Genomic DNA, 9,718 nt, shown 5'->3' on the forward strand with positions numbered 1-9,718 from the left:
TGCCTTTCGAGAACACCTTTTTCACATGTTTAAATTGAGGTGTAGACCTCTCTCTAGTACAGCTAGCTGAGTCTAGGTCACCTAGGACAGAAGACATTGTATTCAATGGACGTGATACACAAGAGTGTGTATCACTCTTATTATACAAAAGGTGAAATTTGTCACCTTGACGACCACCCAAGACTATCCTACACTATTAGGAGCGAGTAAATTAGGAAACCAAAGCTAGCTATCATATGGGAGGGTAATTCATTGGTCTTCGTTGGAATTCAACCCTTGTTTAATTATTATGCAAATATGTCATATGATAACCAACTCGGCTATATCCCGAGGTGCATATCACTCTTATGATTGGAATACCTACCGCTGTATTAATGGGTGATAAGCGGTATCTGCTTCGGGCTACGGGAGCACCTTATCGCATTAACTACAGAGGTGTGCGACAGTGCCTTTACTAACGTGACTCCAAATCCATCAGTGGTGGCATGTTGGCGCCTATCTATTCTCTGCATGTGATGGCTGGGTTTGAATTGTCTCGAAGATTGGTGTTCACTTTGTAACTTATCACTATGGAGATTTGATTGGGAGAGGTTATGTTGTGATCATAACCATTCAATTGATTGATTTGACGACTATGTAGAGACCTCGCGACTCCCTTTTTGTCATCCAACAACTTGGTGGGTTGATGTGATAACTCCACTATGTCGCTCCAAGATTTATTAGGTCATCCAAAAGAGAATTCACCTTCATTCATTTCTGCCCGTGTCTTCGTCTTCGCCGCCTTCTTTGCCTTCCTCTACTTTAGTCAGTACAAAAAGTTCACTATCTTTTTTCCTTCCGTCTCCAATAAGTAACCTCTCAAACCATTGGTATGAGTCCCATCGGACTGTATACATGAGAGATGCAGAAATGCAACTCTGAATATCTTATGGTATCCCCTTCAACCACAAGATTTGGATCTCAATGTTGGAGCACCGACTGCACAAGCCACCTCTAGGTTACATCACTTGTTTCTAGAGTCAGCTAGCAAATGGCTTCTTAAGGTTTCTAATACCCTCTGTTGGTCTCTTAGCGGCCGGCTAGAGGGGGGTGAATAACCCTGCAAATAAAAATGAACCTTCCTCAAACTTTTACAACTTAATTATACTTAACACTTACATAAACAAAAATAAGAGAAAAAAATAAGAGGCACAGCAAATTTATTTGGTTACAACCGGGAGGTTGTTAATTCAAGGAAGATAAAAGCGCACTAAACTCTCCTTTAGGCGGAGAAGCCTCTTTACAGCAATTAAAGCACTCAGTTATAGAACAAAATTGGAAAGAAATAAATTACAAGTATTGTTCCGATCTTCTGGGACCAGGACTATATTTATAGCCCTGGTCGGGGCGCTTAGAAGGGTTCCAGGCACCTGAGAGGAGATAAAATTTTATCCCCGTCACACTGAAATTAAACGCTCCACACCGTGTTCCGGATAAAAGCTTGCTTCGGGCGCCTGGACTCAGTCCAGGAGCCCGGACCCAAGTTAACATCATGTTAACTATTTGGTCCAAGTTCTTACGCTCCGGCTCCGCTTGCTTGGGTCCAGGTATTCTACTTCGGCTCCGGCTCCGCTTGATGATCTTAGCCATCCGAAATAGGGCTCACCTAAACCTAACTTCTGACCTTGAGCAAACTTCTGCTCTAGCTTCTTGTCCCTCGGAAACGCCGCGTGCCTCATTTTCGTCTACCCGCATACTCTTTTGCAACACCTCATATCTCGGACGCACCGAGCCCGTCGATTCTCTCCCGTGTCATCTTTTTCGCTAGCTGCATCTTCGCTTGACTTCCTATGCTCCTAAGTTCCTGCACACTTAGACACAGAAGTTAAATATCAACAGGACATAACTTTATTTGGTTGGTCACATCAAAACTACCACGGGTACTTACAATCCTCCTTTTTTGATATGAACAAACCCTAAGTTCAGTTAGGGTAAACCATAAATAAAATAACAATTCAAATTTTGAAGGTAAAAAAAATTACAAGTACAAAAATTAAAAAATTGTACTACCCTCCCCTTAGACTTAATCTTTACTACTCCCCTTTTGATCACATAAAAAATAAGGTAACCTTAAAGACATTACTTGGAAGGTCTAACACAAAAGTCTAAGGGAAAAATTAAAGTTTAAGTTTGGATTTATCAATGTAAAGAAAGTTTAACATATATAAGTCAGATAATATAAAGTTGAAATTATCAAAAAAAAAAAATTAACATTCATAAAAAATTAATATTTTTACAAATAAAGTTATTTTTCTTGAAAAAATTAACTTCTAAATAATTTCTAAAATTTTTTGAAAAAGTATTTTTATAACAAATAATTGCTTACCAGTTACTCAATTGAATACTTATTTCAATAATTGGGTTCTATGTTATGGCGAGACACTAGACCTTCTTAAATATTGGAGCAACAACCACTTTCTAGACAAAGTCTTTTTAAAAAATTAAATATTTAACTTTCTGTCTGAAAGCCAAAAAATAATTAATCTAAGTATAATTTTGGAACCAAAAAAAGGGTTTCTATCTCTGATTCAGATGACGTGTCATCCCACGTCACCTTTAGAGTATACTTAGGACAAGCTGACTTCTTGTTCTTTTCCTTGTCCTTGTCTTTGCTCTTCAATTTTGGGCAGTTATCTTTGACATGTCCTTCTTCTTTGCAGTGGTAGCATCTTACTTTTCTTTTTCTTTTTTGTACCCAGCACTTAATTAAATTTATTAGATTTAAATATTTTTAAATTTTCTTACCATTAACGTTGTTTCGTCATCGTCAAGTGATGTCTTGGAATCTGGTTCATCTGTTTTAGCTTTTAAGGCAATGTTTTGCCTTGATTCCTTCTTTAGACCTGCACATCTTAACGCATGAATTTCAAAAGTTGAAAAAAGTTCTTCTAAATTGCTTACCTCTAAATCCTTAGAGATGAAATACGCTTCTACTAAGGTTGACCATTCTGGAGTCCTAGGAAATGCGTTAAGTGCATACCTTAGCAAATCTCTATTGGATCGAAAAGAACGCTAGAGGGTGGTGAATAGCGATCGTTAAAAAATCGTTATCGAGTCAAAGTACGCAACGGAAAATAATAACTAAAACAATGCTAACACACCAAGTTTTACTTGGTTCAGAGCCTTTGTCAACTCCTACTCCAAGGTCCGCACGTGAGAGTACTTTCGTTGGGAAATCCACTAATAGTTCACAAAAGTGTTACACAATAAGTATAAGAAAAATAAAATGAAGTTACTGACAACAAGGAAATTAAAAAACTGGGTTGCAGGTTGTCAGAGAAGTTTCACACCATTGCAGGAGCGTCTTTGGAGCAGCGTACAAGAAATCAATTGTAGAGAGAAATTGTTATGCTTGCTCCTGGTGGAAGGCTGCTTATATAGGCAGTTCCGGGCGCCTGGATCCCTTTCGGGCGCCTAGACTGTGACGTCAGCCATCTAATCAACGCGATCCAAGCTGGCGACAAGATCAATTTTGGGCATTTCGGGCGCTTGGACCAACTTTTCCAGCCGCTTTTATGTTTTGCAAAATGAAGTTAGTCCGAGACAATAAAACTAATACTACCCTGCAAAACAAATGTTAGTACAATTATAGTCAAGAGTAGTAATTAGATTCTGTCTCCTCGAGACCAGAATCTAGTCAAGATCTTAACTTAGATTTCCCAAATGGACCTAAGATGGATTGACGCCTATAGTCAAGAGTAGTAGTTTCTAAACTATTTTTGGATGGATATACTGTTTCTTTTGATAACAAAGTGGTTATCAAGAAAAATATGATAGTTATCTGTTCTGGTACATTAGTTGGTAATTTGTATACTCTAAATCTAATAACTCCCACAAAATAACAAATGGAAATTAATAACACATCTTCTAATTCTAATAAGAGAAAGGAACCTTCGAAAATGAATCAAACATATCTTTGGCATCTAAGACTTGGTCATATTAACTTAAGTAGGATTCAAAGACTAATAGCCGATGGACTCTTGGGTTCATTAGTGTTGGAAAACTTTCCAACTTGCGAATCTTGCTTGGAAGGTAAAATGACCAAAAGACCTTTTAAGGCCGAGAGGTATAGAGTCAAAGATGTGATGGAACTTGTTCAATTTGATTTGTGTGGTCCTATGTCTATCCAGATAAGAGGGTGTTTCGAATATTTTATCTCTTTTATAGATGACTATTCGAGATATGAGTACATTTACTTGATGCGCGCAAGTCTGAATGCTTTGATAAGTTCAAAGAGTACAAGGCTAATGTGGAGAAACGTTATGGTAAAAGTATCAAGACACTACGGTCTGATTGTGGTGGCGAGTACCTCTCAGGAGAGTTTAGGAATTACTTATCAGAGGTTGGGATTCAATCATAATTGTCTGCACCTGGTACACCCTAACAGAATGGTATGGCAGAACGAAGGAATATGACTCTTATGGAAATAGTTAGATCGATGATGAGTTATTCAGAATTACCAAATTCGTTCTGGTGGCGAGTACCTCTCAGGAGAGTTTAGGAATTACTTATCAGAGGTTGGGATTCAATCATAATTGTCTGCACCTGGTACACCCTAACAGAATGGTATGGCAGAACGAAGGAATATGACTCTTATGGAAATAGTTAGATCGATGATGAGTTATTCAGAATTACCAAATTCGTTCTGGGGATATGCTTTAGAAACGACAATGTACATTCTGAACTTGGTACCTTCTAAATCAGCACCCTCTACTCCCACAGAATTATGGAACGGGCGTAAGCCTAGTCTGAGTCATGTTCGGATTTGGGGTAGTCTAGCACATGTGATGAAGGGAGATGCTGATAAGTTGGAATCTCATACAGAAGTTTGCCTGTTTATAGGTTATCCTAAAGGAACAAAAGGTGGTTTATTTTATAGTCTTAAAGATCAAAAGGTCATTGTTAGCATGAATGCCCGATTTTTAGAAGAGGACTATGTAATAAACCACAAGCCCATGAGTAAATTGTTCTAGAAGAAATGAGAGAGGATACATCTACTTTAGTACCAAGAGTGCAAGATGAAATATCATAAGAAACTGCAACATGTATCACAAATGATACACAACTACAGACAGTGCCTCGTCGTAGTGGGAGGGTTGTGAGGCAACCTGAAAGATTCATGTTTTTGGGAGAGTCTTCGGACTTGATCCCAGGTAAATATGAACCTAATCCCCGAACATATGACGAAGCACTCCAAGATAAAGATGCAGCATCTTGGCAAAAAGCAATGAATTCAGAAATAGAATCCATGTATTCTAACAAAGTCTGGGAGCTAGTAGAACCATCAAATGGTGTAAAAGCTATTGGATGTAAATGGATCTACAAAGGAAAAAGAGAGACAGACAGGAAGGTGGAAACCTTCAAAGCAAGGTTTGTTGCGAAGGGGTATACTCAGAAAGAGGGAATCAATTATGAGGAAACTTTTTCGCCTGTAGCTATGCTTAAGTCTATCCGGATACTCTTATCTATTGCTGCTCATATGGATTATGAGATTTGGCAAATTGATGTCAAAACAACTTTCCTTAACAGAAGTCTTGAAGAAAACATCCATATGAAACAACCAGAGGGGTTTATTGAAAAGGGCAAAGAGCATCTTGTATATTTATGGACTGTGTAAGCTCAATCGATATATTTATGGACTGAAGCAACCTTCAAGATCTTGAAACATCCGGTTTAATGAAGTAATCTAGTCTTATGGATTTATTCAATGTCCGGATGAGTCTTGTGTATACAAGAAGTGTGATGGAAACGTGGTGGTATTTCTTGTACTATACGTAGATGATATTTTTGTTAGTTGGCAACAATATCAAAGTATTGTCAAAAGTAAGGGTATGATTGTCCAAGCAATTCGATATGAAAGACTTGGGAGAATGCGGACATATTCTTGGGATCAAAGTAATAAGGAATCGCAAGAAAAGAATGTTATGCTTATCCCAAGCTTCATATATCGATACTATCTTAGCTCGTTTTAGCATACAAGATTCCAAGAAAGGTTTTCTACCTTTTTGGCATGAAGTATCTTTATCTAAAGAGATGTCTCCTAAGACATCAAAAGAGATAGAAGAAATGAAGGCAGTTCCTTATGCTTCAGCTGTAGGAAGCCTAATGTATGCGATGTTATGCACGAGACTGGATATCTGTTTTACCGTGGGCATGGTTAGCAGATATCAAAGTAATCCAAGACAAGGACATTGGACTGCCGTAAAGCATATATTAAAGTACCTGAGAAGGACTAGAGATTATATGTTGGTTTACCAAGCAGATGATTTTCTTCCTGTAGGTTACACGGATTCTAACTTCCAATCAGATAGAGACAATAGTAAGTCTACATCAGGCTATGTGTTACTTTAGGAGGTGGAGTCATAGCATGGAGGAGTGTTAAGCATAAATGCATTTCAGACTCAACCATGGAAGCTGAGTATGTGGCAGCCTCTAAGGCAGCTAAAGAAACTGTATAGCTCAGGAACTTTTTGATGGACTTAGATGTTGATCCTGTCCGAACCAGGAGCCAACGGACACTGGGCACGTGGCGCTCCCTGCTGAATCCTCAAGTGCTCCGGTGAACCTGCAACAAAACCGAGCCGGGAGGGGTGTCCCGGCGACGGCCCTCCGACGCTCAAGTCAGGCGAGGGATAACAAAAAGGGTGGCCTCAAGATGAAGACTTTTTTCATACCTCCGGTGAAGGAATGGAGGCCTTATATAGGCCCCTCGAAGAAGCCTGGGCGCGCCAATCAAAGTAACCACCTGCATTTGACCATGCCCAAGTATGGGTCTGTCAGAAGGGCCATGCCTAGATATGGATCCGTCAGAAAGACGTCCATGAGGCCATACTGCTACTGTATCAACCTTTCCATGATGTGACGGCAAGATCCTCCATCGTGCGATCTTGTGTACGGCCTAATCATCAGACATGCTTCTGCTGATATCCCATATCCCGAGCCGAGCGCATAGGCCGCTCGGCCACCTTTGTACCCTCGCCCTTATCTGGGCCAAACGGACAACCCGCTCGGCCCTTTGGTCCCAGCCGAGCGGACTCCCGCTCGGCCCATCGATCCTCCTGCCTTGGCGTCGGAAACCCAAGCCCATGGACGGGTTATCTCTAGCTCCGCTCGGACCTACTAAGCCACTCGGCCCTTCGATCCTCCTGCCTTGGCGTCGGAAACCCAAGCCCATGGATGGGTTATCTCTAGCTCCGCTCGGACCGACTAAGCCTCTCGGCGCGGCCATTAACCACTTAGTCAGCCCTTCATCGGTCCTCAAGCTGAGACCCTTCAGGAAGTGGGTCCCCCATTCTTACCGCCGGATCACTTGCCTTCCCTTCAAGTCTAGTCGAAGGAGGCAGTGAGTCCGACTGACTGGACTATACGTGCCCGAGCGGGCGGTCGCCGCCTTTCCGTGGCTCATAATATTCTTGGGGCCGTTCGGCCCTTCTGCCAAATTCAGCCGTTCGGCTCTTTATTTCGGTTGTCTTGTTGCTTAATGTGGATATTTGCTTGTCTAGATCTTCTCGAAAATCACACAAATCCTCTCCATTAAGTCGAAGCATGCGCGGTATGGGCGCATTAATTGTGCTTGGCGACAGAGCGCCACTTGTCGCCCATTGTGTGGCGGCGACGTCACTCACGATGGGACGCCCTCGTTTAAAATGGACGGCCTGATGGCGTCCTTGTCCTTCGTGACCTGGATCGGATGGCGGAGGCCGACGGGCCCCGGCTGTATAAAGTCTCAGTTCTCCTCCTCTGCCGCACGCTCGCTCGTGCTTCCTCCTTCTGCCTCCTCTGCCGCTGTAGCCTTCGGCGATCCAGTCCCACTTTCCGGCTGCTACCTTTTCCCCGGTGATCTTTTCCGCCCGTTTCCTCCTCAGTGAGTCTTCTTCCTTCACTTACTAGGTTTTCCCTGCTCATTTCGCCTCTTTCGCTCCCCTTCTTTCGATTTCTTGCTATCCTCTTGCCTCTCCGAGATGGCAAGTTCCTCTGAACCCGCCACCAACGTTCACGGTCCCTGGTATATGACCATGGAGAGTCGGTTTGATGAGGAGGGTGCTCGGCGCCTGGTTCGGACGTATGGGATTCCCAATAACCATGAAATAGTTATAGCCGACCCGACTGACCGACCACATGACCCGCCGATTGGCACAATCTGTTTCTTTTTAGACCAATTCCATGGTGGCCTTAGATTTCCTACCCATCCCTTTTTTTTAGAGGTTTGTAACTATTTTCGCATCCCGCTCGGCCAGCTTGTGCCGAATTCCTTTAGGCTGCTGAGCGGGGTGGTCGTCCTCTTTAAGCTGCACAGTATCCCTCTTGACCCCAAAATATTCTACTTCTTCTTCTACCCCAAACAATCCGAGCCGGGCACTTTTATCTTCCAAAGTAGAATAGGCTTTAAATTTTTTGATAATATGCCGACCTCCAACAAACACTGGAAGGAGTTTTTCTTCTATATTCGACTTCCCGAGCGGCCAGCATTCCGAACCAAATGGCAGACCGCTGTGCCGACTCAGCCGGAGCTCGGCAAGTTCAGAAGCAATCCAGCCTATCTTCATGCGGCGAACTGGTTATCTGGTCAGCGATACAAGATCGACCAGTTGCTGCTCAAGGGGGTGTTGTATATTTTCGGATTGTCTCCCGTTCGGGCAAATCTCCCCTTCCGCATGAGTAAGGATTCTTTACTCTCTTAGTCTTTTTTGTCTAATTGATTTTAATTTCGTTTACTGCAGTTGAAGTCATGTGGCGTTCCAAGGCTACCGCTCACCTGAAATTGAAGTCCGTGGAGATTGAAGCGGCTACGAAAAAAGAGCTCGCCGAGCGGGGACTCATCCCCAGCCGCCCGGCGGATGCAGGAGAGGGGGGGCGCAGTCCGCCCCTGAAACAGAAACTACCCCATCCGCTTCAACGGAGGTTGAGGCGGATCCTGTTTCCTCGGCCCCCGCTGAGCTGGGCGTCCCCCAGGTTGGAGATCCACCATTGGAGGTTCGGTGGAAACGTCGAAGAGACCCCAGCCTTCCGCCGACCCAAGAGGGGGAACCACAGGCGCCGATCGGCGTAACTTCGCCTGACCGCACGCCACCGCAGATTGGGACCCCTGTGGCCTCGCCTATCGCACAGCCCTCCGGCTCTCCTCCCCGAACTCGCCGCCGCTTACGTCGGTTGGGCGAAACTTCCACCATAGGGGAGTCCTCGCATCAGGCGGCCGCGATTGAAGAAGCGCCGTCCGGCCACCCTACCATCAAGACTACCCTCCGATTCCCGTCAGAGGACTATTTACTGTCTGCCGATCGGCCATCGAGCCCCGTTCACGAAATAACCCTGACTGGTCCGCTTGCCAAGCTCTTCGAGGACGCCCAGATTCAGGTGGCCCTTATGACGCCCAAGCAGCTCGGCGATAACAATATGCAGCAGGCCACTCAGGTAAACCCATCTTCATTCCCGTGTCATGCTATTGTTTGATTCCTGATATTAGTATTTCCCTTACAGCGCTGGGCTGAGCAAATCGCCACGAGCCATCGGCTAGCCGAATTGGAGGATCTCCTAGAAAAACTCCAAGTGTCGGGAGGTCCCACGGCCGAGCGGGAGAAACAAGCTCTTGAGGCCGAACAGAAGAAGGCAGCCGATCTGGCTGCAGAGGTGGCCCGACTCGAAGACTTGGTGAAGAAGCGGGACGGGGACGTGAAGCGTG

This window comes from Zingiber officinale, chromosome 11B, assembly GCF_018446385.1.
Source record: "Zingiber officinale cultivar Zhangliang chromosome 11B, Zo_v1.1, whole genome shotgun sequence".
Taxonomy (NCBI): Eukaryota; Viridiplantae; Streptophyta; class Magnoliopsida; order Zingiberales; family Zingiberaceae; genus Zingiber; species Zingiber officinale.